Consider the following 9,616-nt stretch of genomic DNA (forward strand, 5'->3'; position numbering starts at 1 on the left):
TTCAAAACTAATTTACAGAGCAGGGAGAGCACTTACTGAAACCTCTATACTGCAGGTCAAATGTTCTGTTGTTTTCACTCCGCTTGGTCAGTAACATGGCCCTCTCCTTTCTGCTGTGCAAGGGAACTTGGGGGGGAAATATGCAGATGGATAGGCAGGGTTTCAGTCTGCTAACCGTGAATTAGTTAAAGCTGATTTGTGCCTTCCATAGCACCTCACATCAGCTTGGATTGTCAAGTTCATAGGCTAAAAGTTGTCATTTGTTCTCTGACCAAGATACCCATTTTACCCAGTGGCTGCAGCTTTCTCATGGCTTTTGGGGACGACCCACAGGAAAGCCTCTTTCCTAGGGAATGACCTGTGTTGCTTCTCCTTAACCTATTTGTTGTGGCTCTCCTCTCCTTGAGGTTTTAGTACAAGAAAGCATGGGACTGACTCTGCTCCTGCTGACAGAGGTGTCGACGGTTTGTAACGCCCGGGACTGCACGGAGCTGTACGATGACTGCCAGCCCCTGGTACAAATGAGTCTCCACCTTCCTTCAGCTGCCAGGCCAGAGGTTGTTTACTGAAAGTGATGGTTGCAAACAGGCAGGTGCCCTGGCAGCATTAGCTCCTTCCTCTGGGTAGCATTCGCTCAGTAAGTTTACAGTGGCGGTCCTCATCTCAGTTCTTACTGTCTCGGTGGCTGTAACATTCTGACATTCAGAAGAGAGATGCTTTCATTTTCAGCACAGAAGAATATGCTGTATCAAGGCAAGAGGAGGTCTGCCATCTTCGTACTCTTCAAGCTTCTTCCCATCTTCCTTGAAGAAGTTCTAGTAGCAAACAAACACATCTATGTGGATGGTTTGTGATGTATCTAAATGTTCCATCAAAGAGACTCCCAGAAATTACCTCTTTACAAAAAAAAGAATCTGCCTGCACTCCACTCAGGAGGCTGGGGAGCATTCTGGCCTGAAGGACAAGGTCTTGTCCATACCAGCAAAATCCAAGGGTGGAGATCAGTGGATCAGGATGCCAACAGAGCCTCCACCTCCTTTACATTTGCACCTACTGATGACTGTGTCAGTGCCAGCTGGAACCTTTTGCTGAGCTATCATGGGAGAGTACCTGCAGCACCTGAATGGAAAAGTTTCATGTTCCTAGAGACAAAGCCATGGGTACTGGATCTCGTATCTAGACTGGGTCTGCAGTCTAACGCAAAGCAACCTCGAAATACTGACTGTCCAGGTCAAACCTTTATGTTCAGTGGACACATTCATGCACACACATGTGCATGCATCCACACACTGCTAATAAAACAGTATTTAGTTCTCGTATAAAACAGTAAAGTGAAGAAGCACCCTTTCATTAAGCTTAGGCTCAGAATGTCAAAAACTGCCCAAAAGACTTAACTGTGACTAACCTACTGTTCAAGGTCAGCTATCAGGTCATTGGCTATTTCTGTGTTGTAGTAGTGGTACCACTGTTGCCGCTGTGAGGTGCACGGTGCAATAGCTGAAGTCCTCTTCTATGCTGCTGTAAACTGTAGACATTCTGTGCTTGGGAGCTCACTTGCTGAGCCGTGTCCACTGAACCACCGAACAGAACTGCACGCATTTTAACAGAAGGCAGACTGTTCAAGCTCTTAAGTTATCTTCTCTCTTTCGTGCCCCAGGGAAGTGCTGGTTTATATCACATTTTCTCCAGTCAAATTGCTAGCAAACTATCCTCCAAGCACTTCTATTTTAACCATTGCTGACCTCCAAACCCTGAAGTATTCACTCAATGGATATTTGAAATGCTTAAATGAACTACACCTAGGAGGAATGCAGGTATGGGAACTTCATTTCAGGCTACAGAACATTAACTGGTTTTACCCAGCTGACATGGCGATTTGGTTTTCATCACTCAACGTCTTTGCCCCAGAAGAACAAATGCACAAATTGAATTTTGGCAGTGTGCACCAGAGTGCCATTCCAGAAGATGTTTATTAGCTATCTTACCAGCAAAAAAGCAGAAAGAGGCTTTTCAGAGAGGTTGCATCCTGTCCTCTTGAGCAATCCTCAAGTCATTATCTCAGGATCTCACATTTCAAATACTGTAACAAATGGAACCATTCATTAGGAAACTGGCAGTCCATGGTCACCTTCTGGTATCTCTAACAGGATTCTCAGAGTGGGCCGGCTTAGTGAGTCTCTGATTTGGATGGCGGAACCTTTTTCCCGCAGCTGTAATAGACTCATTGTGACAGTGAAGATCTGTCTGGACTGCCAGAGATATTGGGTCAATGTTTTCCTTACAGTACTGAAGAATTCCCTGTTAAAGATCTGGAAAGTCTTCTCTCTCACGTCCTGGGGGCTGGGCTCCCGTAATCCACCTTTACCTTGGCTGGCCTTACCACAGTCTGGTGAAGTGCCGCCACCTGACCAGAGTTTCCCAGGCATGGGTGAAAGCTCATCTTGTCCCAGAGCTAGCTGACCGTTTGCCCTAGAAAGACATGGGGAGGAGGGAGAGGCCTGCAGTGCCCCAAACCTGCTGGTCTTGCTGGAGAGATGTGCTTGTGTACCTGAAGCCTGACAGAGACACCTGGGTCTGTCAACCTGCAATGAGTACTGATGTTCTTCTCCACTGCCAGCCACCCCCACCCCAGCTGGGCACGTGTCAAATTGTTTTTGAAGTGAAAATTTTACCCTTTATTTCCTCCTTATCACCCCCATCGAAGCATGTGGTCTTTTGCATTCAGCTTTGGGAGAAAACATGGCAAGGTAAGGAAGAGTAGCAGGAGCCGACATCCTGGCTTCTGGATTACCTGGAGCTTGGTGCAAAGAAGGACTTTGTGTCTTCCTTCTAACTAGGCAAAAATCCTACCTTTCCTGAAGGGGGGATTATGGGATCACTTCAGTGAGGCCAGAATTTTACCCTTCTGCCTCTGGAAGCACACTGTAAAAGTAGCAGCAAGTGGAGAAGTGCTCAGGTGAGAGGCAATGCTGCTCCACTACTGCTCCCGTGCCAAGGATAGCAGCGGGCTGAGGGCACAGAGGAGAGCAATGGGAGCTGCCAGCACACTGCATCGTTTTCAGGTCTCTTCCTCAGGTCCTGCAGAGTGATCTCTTTTTTTTCCAGAGTAGGTGCAGAAGTTGTCATATTTTCTTAGCACTCATCTTCATAAGGAAAGGACTTTATGGAAACCACATGCAATTGCCCTAAAGACTGATGCTACCAACACCTACCATTCCTATTTGTGTCTATTTTTAATATCTCTTCACATAATGCTGATGCAGCACAATCTCTCTTCTATAATATCCTTCCTAAAAGCTGAACTTTGCCAAGAAATTTCACACAACCACATGTAAAAATAACCAGATAAATCTCCAGCAGAAATGGATGAACTGTGTACTTCTGTGTACTTTTTGGTGGCTTGAAAGGTTCTTTCTGACTTTAACACCCACAGGTATGCCAGCATGTTATGAAGAGAGGAAAGCTCAGAACACGTTGGCTGCCCATGGGCACACTCTGATGCATGGAGCGTGCCCAAGCCTCTGACCATTGCAGCTCCTGACACCGAACGACAGCTTTAACTGCTTGGGAATGTGCTGGCTTTCTCTGTACGTCCCAATTATGTCCCACTTGCTGTGAATGCCTACCTTTTGAGCCATTAGGTGCAGGACTTCACTATTTTCCTGCAAGGGTCAACACTACTTCTTTTTCCCAACCTGAATTCCAAATCATGACTCCTAGTCTATGATAATTTATAGTAACCTAAATAGCAGGACTCACAAGAGTGTTACTTTTAAATTTAAAATTTTAAATATAATTGAAATAACCTGTACTTGAGTTGCAGTAATACTAGCAGCTTACTAATGCTACATGAATGAGATCCACGCAATGCATGCAAATCATCTGCCTCCTTCTTCCTGAGAAAGCAGCTTTAATATGTTTTTCTGTGAAGTATTTGTTGAAGATGAGACTTAAAAAAACCCCTGAGCTATTTGGATTGTCTGCCTCAGTACATCTGAGCTATGTGATTCCCCTTTCCTGCTCCTAACAATAGAATCTCTTTTACTTGCTACCCTCACTTTGTTGGCACAGATAATTCTATGTAGCTTTTGGATATCAACTATGGAAAACATGCCAGGTTCTCCAAAGTAGGTTATGCTGGTAGCTTGTCACAATTCAGCGGTGACACGAAACTCAGTTTCATCCCTGCATTTTGGAGTAAGTTAAAACATTATTTGACATTTAAGCGGCCTTTGTTCTTTAACACATAGCTGTTTGCCATTGTACTTTGGCAGCTTCTTTGGACACCAGGACAAGAGGGTTGTTTCTGTGGAAGGCCTGAAGTCTTGAGTTCCTACTGCTTGGTTCTGCTCTGCTGTGGTGGAAGATGCTGTTGGGCCTTGCCATGCCTGGGTGAATCCAACACTTGCTACGAGCTCTGGCTTTCTAGCCAGGGACTGCTGCGAGCATCCATTCCTTTCCATCCCTTCTCCCCCTGGGCTTCTGGCCCATATTCAGACTCTCTCATATATTGCCTATGCCTGACAGCACTTTTTAAACAGCATCCCGGTGACCCAGAGCCCCAGCTGCTTCTAAGGTCTGTAGCGAGGCTGGCGTAACAGCCCTATACCTCTTGTTTTCATTGTTCCTCTATCCCACCTTCAAAATCCAAGCAATCCTGCTCAGTCCTCTTTCTTGTGGTCATCTACCCCCACCTCAGGCATTTTGTGCTGCTTCCACTCTACTCCCTAGCTCATGGCCTCTGAAAGGACTGGTAGGAGAAATGCATTGCAGGGTGTGATCCACAGCAAACAAGAGAGATGAACCCACAGGGCATCCCTTCCACCAAGTGGATCAGATGTCAAGAAGGAAAAAAAAAATTATCTTTAAGACCTCCACCCTGCAGAGACAGAACCACCGACTGCCCAGATCCTCCCTCCTGTCATTCCTGCAGGCATGGAGACAGGCTGTCACGCAGAGAAGTGGGAGATAGAGGCTAATGGAGAAGGATAATCAAAGCCCTCTCGCCCTACTCAGGAAATAAATTCTGTGTATCCCTGAGGCCATGAAATATGTGCCTTTCAAAGGCAGACATTGCTAACACATTCATGCCTAAATTAGGCCCCATTACCATAACAGCAGATCTTTCTGACATTCAATGTGTTGTACCAGCTTCTGCTTCAATAGAGCTTTCTGAGGTCTAGCAAACTCCCCTAGTGTCTCAGGTGCTGGCAAACTGCTTTTTAGCACCTGGTGCCATTGCTGTTTAGCATGGTGGGAGAAATCAGTGGCTGCTCTACCAGATCCCACCTCACTTGCATTTCCATAGCCACGTCAGGAAAATTGCAAACAAAACAAAACACCTGTCAGAACAAATTCCTTTTGTTAATCGGTGACCGTAGTCTTCCCATAATGTCTGAGGAAGAAACAATCACTGCCACAACCGCCTGGGTGTTGTGTCTGGAATTTGGAAGGATGAAATCATCACACGTCCCACTACCCCGCTCACTTTGAGGCATTTCTGACTAGGCTCATATGATGTGGTTGCCTCCAATTAGAAGGGACTGGGATCAGTGATTCAGGAGGTCAATTCCAGGCCTGCAGCCCTTAAATAGTACGGAAAGAGTTAGTCTGAGGTTGCCAGTGGAAGGCAACGATAATTGTTAAAAATGGCTCAGGGCCTGGTAGTGTGTGACTGGGGCAGGAGAGAGGAGATTCTGGGCCCAGTTGTTGCTTAACTCAATGAGTTTTGGCAAATCCTTAATCCCGCTGTCCTTTATGTTCCCAGTAAGTTTGTCCCCTGAGAGCGATGGTTCTTCTCAGCTTCTATAGCCCCTGTGATCTGTGGGTATCATTGACTCATGCTGGCTACTGGCAGTCACTCTGGGTCAGTGGCAATATACGGGCTGACAGAATGATTCACTGTCATCAGAAGTGGCCACTATACAGCGTTGTACCATATGCAGTTTTGCATCAGTTGCACCTAGATTGAGATGGATGTACTCAGCACCTATGTAACTGTCCCTTTCCTGCACTCTGATTCTCTCCTGGGAACATCTCCTTGTAGGGTGCAACAGGCAGTTACAGATTCGGCAGTATGCGTTTATAATGCAGTTAATTGGTTGGGAAGGATGCTTTGAGAGCCTTTACTCCTTTAAAAAAAACAAAAGTCAAGCAGTCTAACTGACTACTGACTACTATAAAGCCCTTCTCTTCTTTCCCACATGCCTGCCCAATATTAAATAACACCCTCTTGTTCAAATTGGGACAGATCCCTGCACACCTTGGGCACACAGAGCCTTGAAGGAAGTTTCTTACACGGGGTATGAGACCCAAAATATTTATGCAGAAATATGTTTATATGGATGTGTTTATAGTCACACGTAACTATACAGCAGCGAGGCATTCTACAGGCTGGTCCTCCCTCAGTCTCCAAAAAAGATGGTCTTTAATGTCTCAATGATGTACTAATTCAATGTTTCACCCCTTTTTATTGTGAAAGTAATTGTATGATGTTTGACAGCAATATTTCCTGTGTGTTACAAGCAGCACCAACAACTGATTTTCATTTCCTTAAAGAAGAAACCCACATTTGTGCTCTCTGAAAGCAAAAAAATATATAAAATGTGTTTCCTGAGGAGTAATTTCTGGGCATGATGTGATGCCAGTCTTGAGCCCCAATGCTGAAAACTGTTGTTCTCTAACTTATTACTGCTAGTTCCTCCTTTAGTCTGCAGATGCGAGTGCACGTACTAATAACTCAGCAGAATAATACATGTGGTAAGATATTTAGTAATATTCAGCTTTACCCATGCATTCTTTCTCCTCTGTTTTTGTACAGAGTTCCCCTTCTTCTTACAGTTAAGCCTGGACATATTTTTCTATTTTAAATTTTCCAATGATTTGTACAAGAGAGTATTAAATTGCTAAAGGGCATATTAAGTATTACAGCTCTGTTAAACTTGAATGAAGCAATGCAAGTCTGGAACGCATTTAATAAATCTGCAGCTTGATAAGCAAGCTTTCTTTGCCGAATCTGACATTCCTTTACACTAATCACCTACGTGAAAGAGCTGCCTCTAATTCTTTTATTCTTTAAACTTCCTCACCCCAGGACTAAAACCAGCTGCAGGCCTCCCCTTCTCTTGGCACCATATAATTTAAAACCTTTCCATAGCCTTCAGAGGAAGGTGTGCAGAGCGCTGCAGAGGCTGCAGGGCTGTCCACATGATCCCGCTGGAGCACCCCTCGCTTACTTGTTTCCAGACTTTTTTTTTTTTTTTTTAAGTTGGAGAATGAGCACATAGCACATTCAGCTCTGAGGATGACTCACAGTGAGCGTGTGTAAGTCGTATCAAGAAAACACCTATGTCAGTGAATGCAAGGGGAAGAGATCAAACCAGGCCACCCAGAATTGCCTGGGAAAGCGCAGAGACTTAAGACAGATTTTTTTTAAACTTTTTTTTTTGATTGCTTTTTCACTTGAAAAGACCGCAGGTCCTCTCCAGGGTGATTCATGTGGATGACAACTGTCACAGAAGGCTTTTCTTTGCCTTCTGGTTTCTGCTGGTGGTGTATCCCCCCACCGTGTCTGTCCTTGCTCGCTGCACCTTCTCGCCTCACAGAGTTGTTCTCCGTATTTGCTGTGTGCTACGCTTATGCTTACCATATTAAATGAATTCAGTCAGGAAGATTATGAAACCAACTTCAACAGAGATTTCATGCCTTGGGAGGAGCCTGCATAAACTCTCAGACCTGGTGATAAAACAGTAAAGAGAAAATCCTCCAGGCATCTATGATGAAAGATTCTGCTTTCCCATATCGTATGATAAATAGCCTTATTAGAGACAACACTTCTTGCCTGTGATAGCCTCTTGCACAGCCCTAGTCTGGCTCTTGGTCCTAAACTTGGAGAGGAAGGCTGACAATGGCAGAGCATGTACACAGCTACATCGCTGCCATGTTCCTGGAAGAGCTCCTGACAACTGCTTTATTCTTAGAGCTGCACCTGTGGCGAGTCAAAGCGCTGAACAATTCTTTGACGAGGTTTAATTCCTCTATTTAATGTCCCCCTTCGCAATGTCTCCTAGTAACTTCATTTTAAGTGATGTGAAGAGCGACAAATGAAACACATGAGCACTATTTTGGTGGCCCTCCGGCCAACAGTGCTTCACAAAATAGAAACACTTTTCTTCGTGGAAGTCTGGCTGCTAGAAGATGCTTAAATGGCTGATGTTGCAGGGCTGGCAAATGCAAGGGGCGTTTCTCAAGTCCCTCGGCAGACATCATCAGGACACCAAAAATTGTGACTGCTGCCTGGGATCCTGGGCTTTCCCTGGGGTGCAGTGTGGTGCAGTCATGCCTGCAAGGACTCCCAATTCCTCCTCGTCCGGCCATTAGTAGAGTGATGTCTGTGAAACAGCCCATTTCTTGGGCTCATCCACTTGACAGGATTGGTGGTTGAGTCCTTGAGCCTAGTGAGAGGAAACAGGGTGTCCTTCTCCTTTAAAGTGAATGTACAGTAAAGGGTCCCCATGCCATGTGCGAGAGTGTCAGGACAGAAAAGGAAAGCCGGTCTGTGTGAAGAGAGCAAGTACCGTATTGACAGCGGGAGCACAAGGCTCCTCATGCTTTTCTGATGACACGTTTCAACCCAGATCAAGCTCTTTAGGAGTGAGCTGCCTCATGTGTCACAGCCCTCAAATCCTTGGCCTCTGCACTGAGACTACCAACGAGAATGCCAGCTATGATGGTGGGTTTATTTTCACCAGACTGAATGGACTTCCCTCTCATTCCACAGAGAGCACGAGACAGCTGTAAGTTAGCAACAGCTTTTCCTTGGAGAGGGGCCCGAGGCATAAGATTTAAACCAACTAATCTCTCTCTGTGCCCGTGTCCCAGGATCTATGCTCTGTCCGGACCAAAATAGCGAACAAGGAACCACGGGCGAATTCACCTAATGATAATTGCCCATGACCCGTGCAGTGCTGCTGGAGGAGAGGTAATGGGAAAGGGGGAGGTATGGCAGGGGGAAGGCTCCTGTTTAAAGGGAGGTGCTAGGAAGAGACCTAGGCTCCCATTCCTGAAGTGCAAGACTGGGTCAGTCATGTGCTTCTAAGTGTGCCCTGCAAAGCTGGGATTATAACAGCAAACGATCTCGAGAGAGAGCGATAAGGTTTAGGCTCTTCATCTTTTCTGGGCTTTGATGTTGCCAGAAGAGAAGTACCAACTGTGTAGGAGTTAATTTGTTCTTCCCACTGCCAAAAATCAATGGGAATATGGTTTTGCAGGTTTTACACTTGCTCATCAAAGATTGTTATAGCCTCAGCCTGGAAAGAACTTTTCCCATACTTGGTTTGTTTGGTTGGCTCTTGAAAGTGAGCTGTGTGTTACCATGTCAGCACGCACCAAGACGCTTCCTCTCTCCTCCAGCAAGCCCGTCCCTGCTGTGATCTCCAGCGACGTGGCCGCTCCCTGGCTCTCCTAATACCCTGCCACATCTCACACCATCTGCCGGCTGTAACCCCTTGCTTCTCTCGCTGCCTGGATGCTCCTGGCCTTCCAGGACCGTTTGTCTGGCACCCCGGGCTCCGTCCGGGCGCTCGCAGGCAGCCCCCTTCTTCTGCGAACAAGCCAG

This window comes from Phaethon aethereus (genome assembly GCF_964289735.1).
Source record: "Phaethon aethereus genome assembly, chromosome: 3".
NCBI classification, from domain to species: domain Eukaryota; kingdom Metazoa; phylum Chordata; class Aves; order Phaethontiformes; family Phaethontidae; genus Phaethon; species Phaethon aethereus.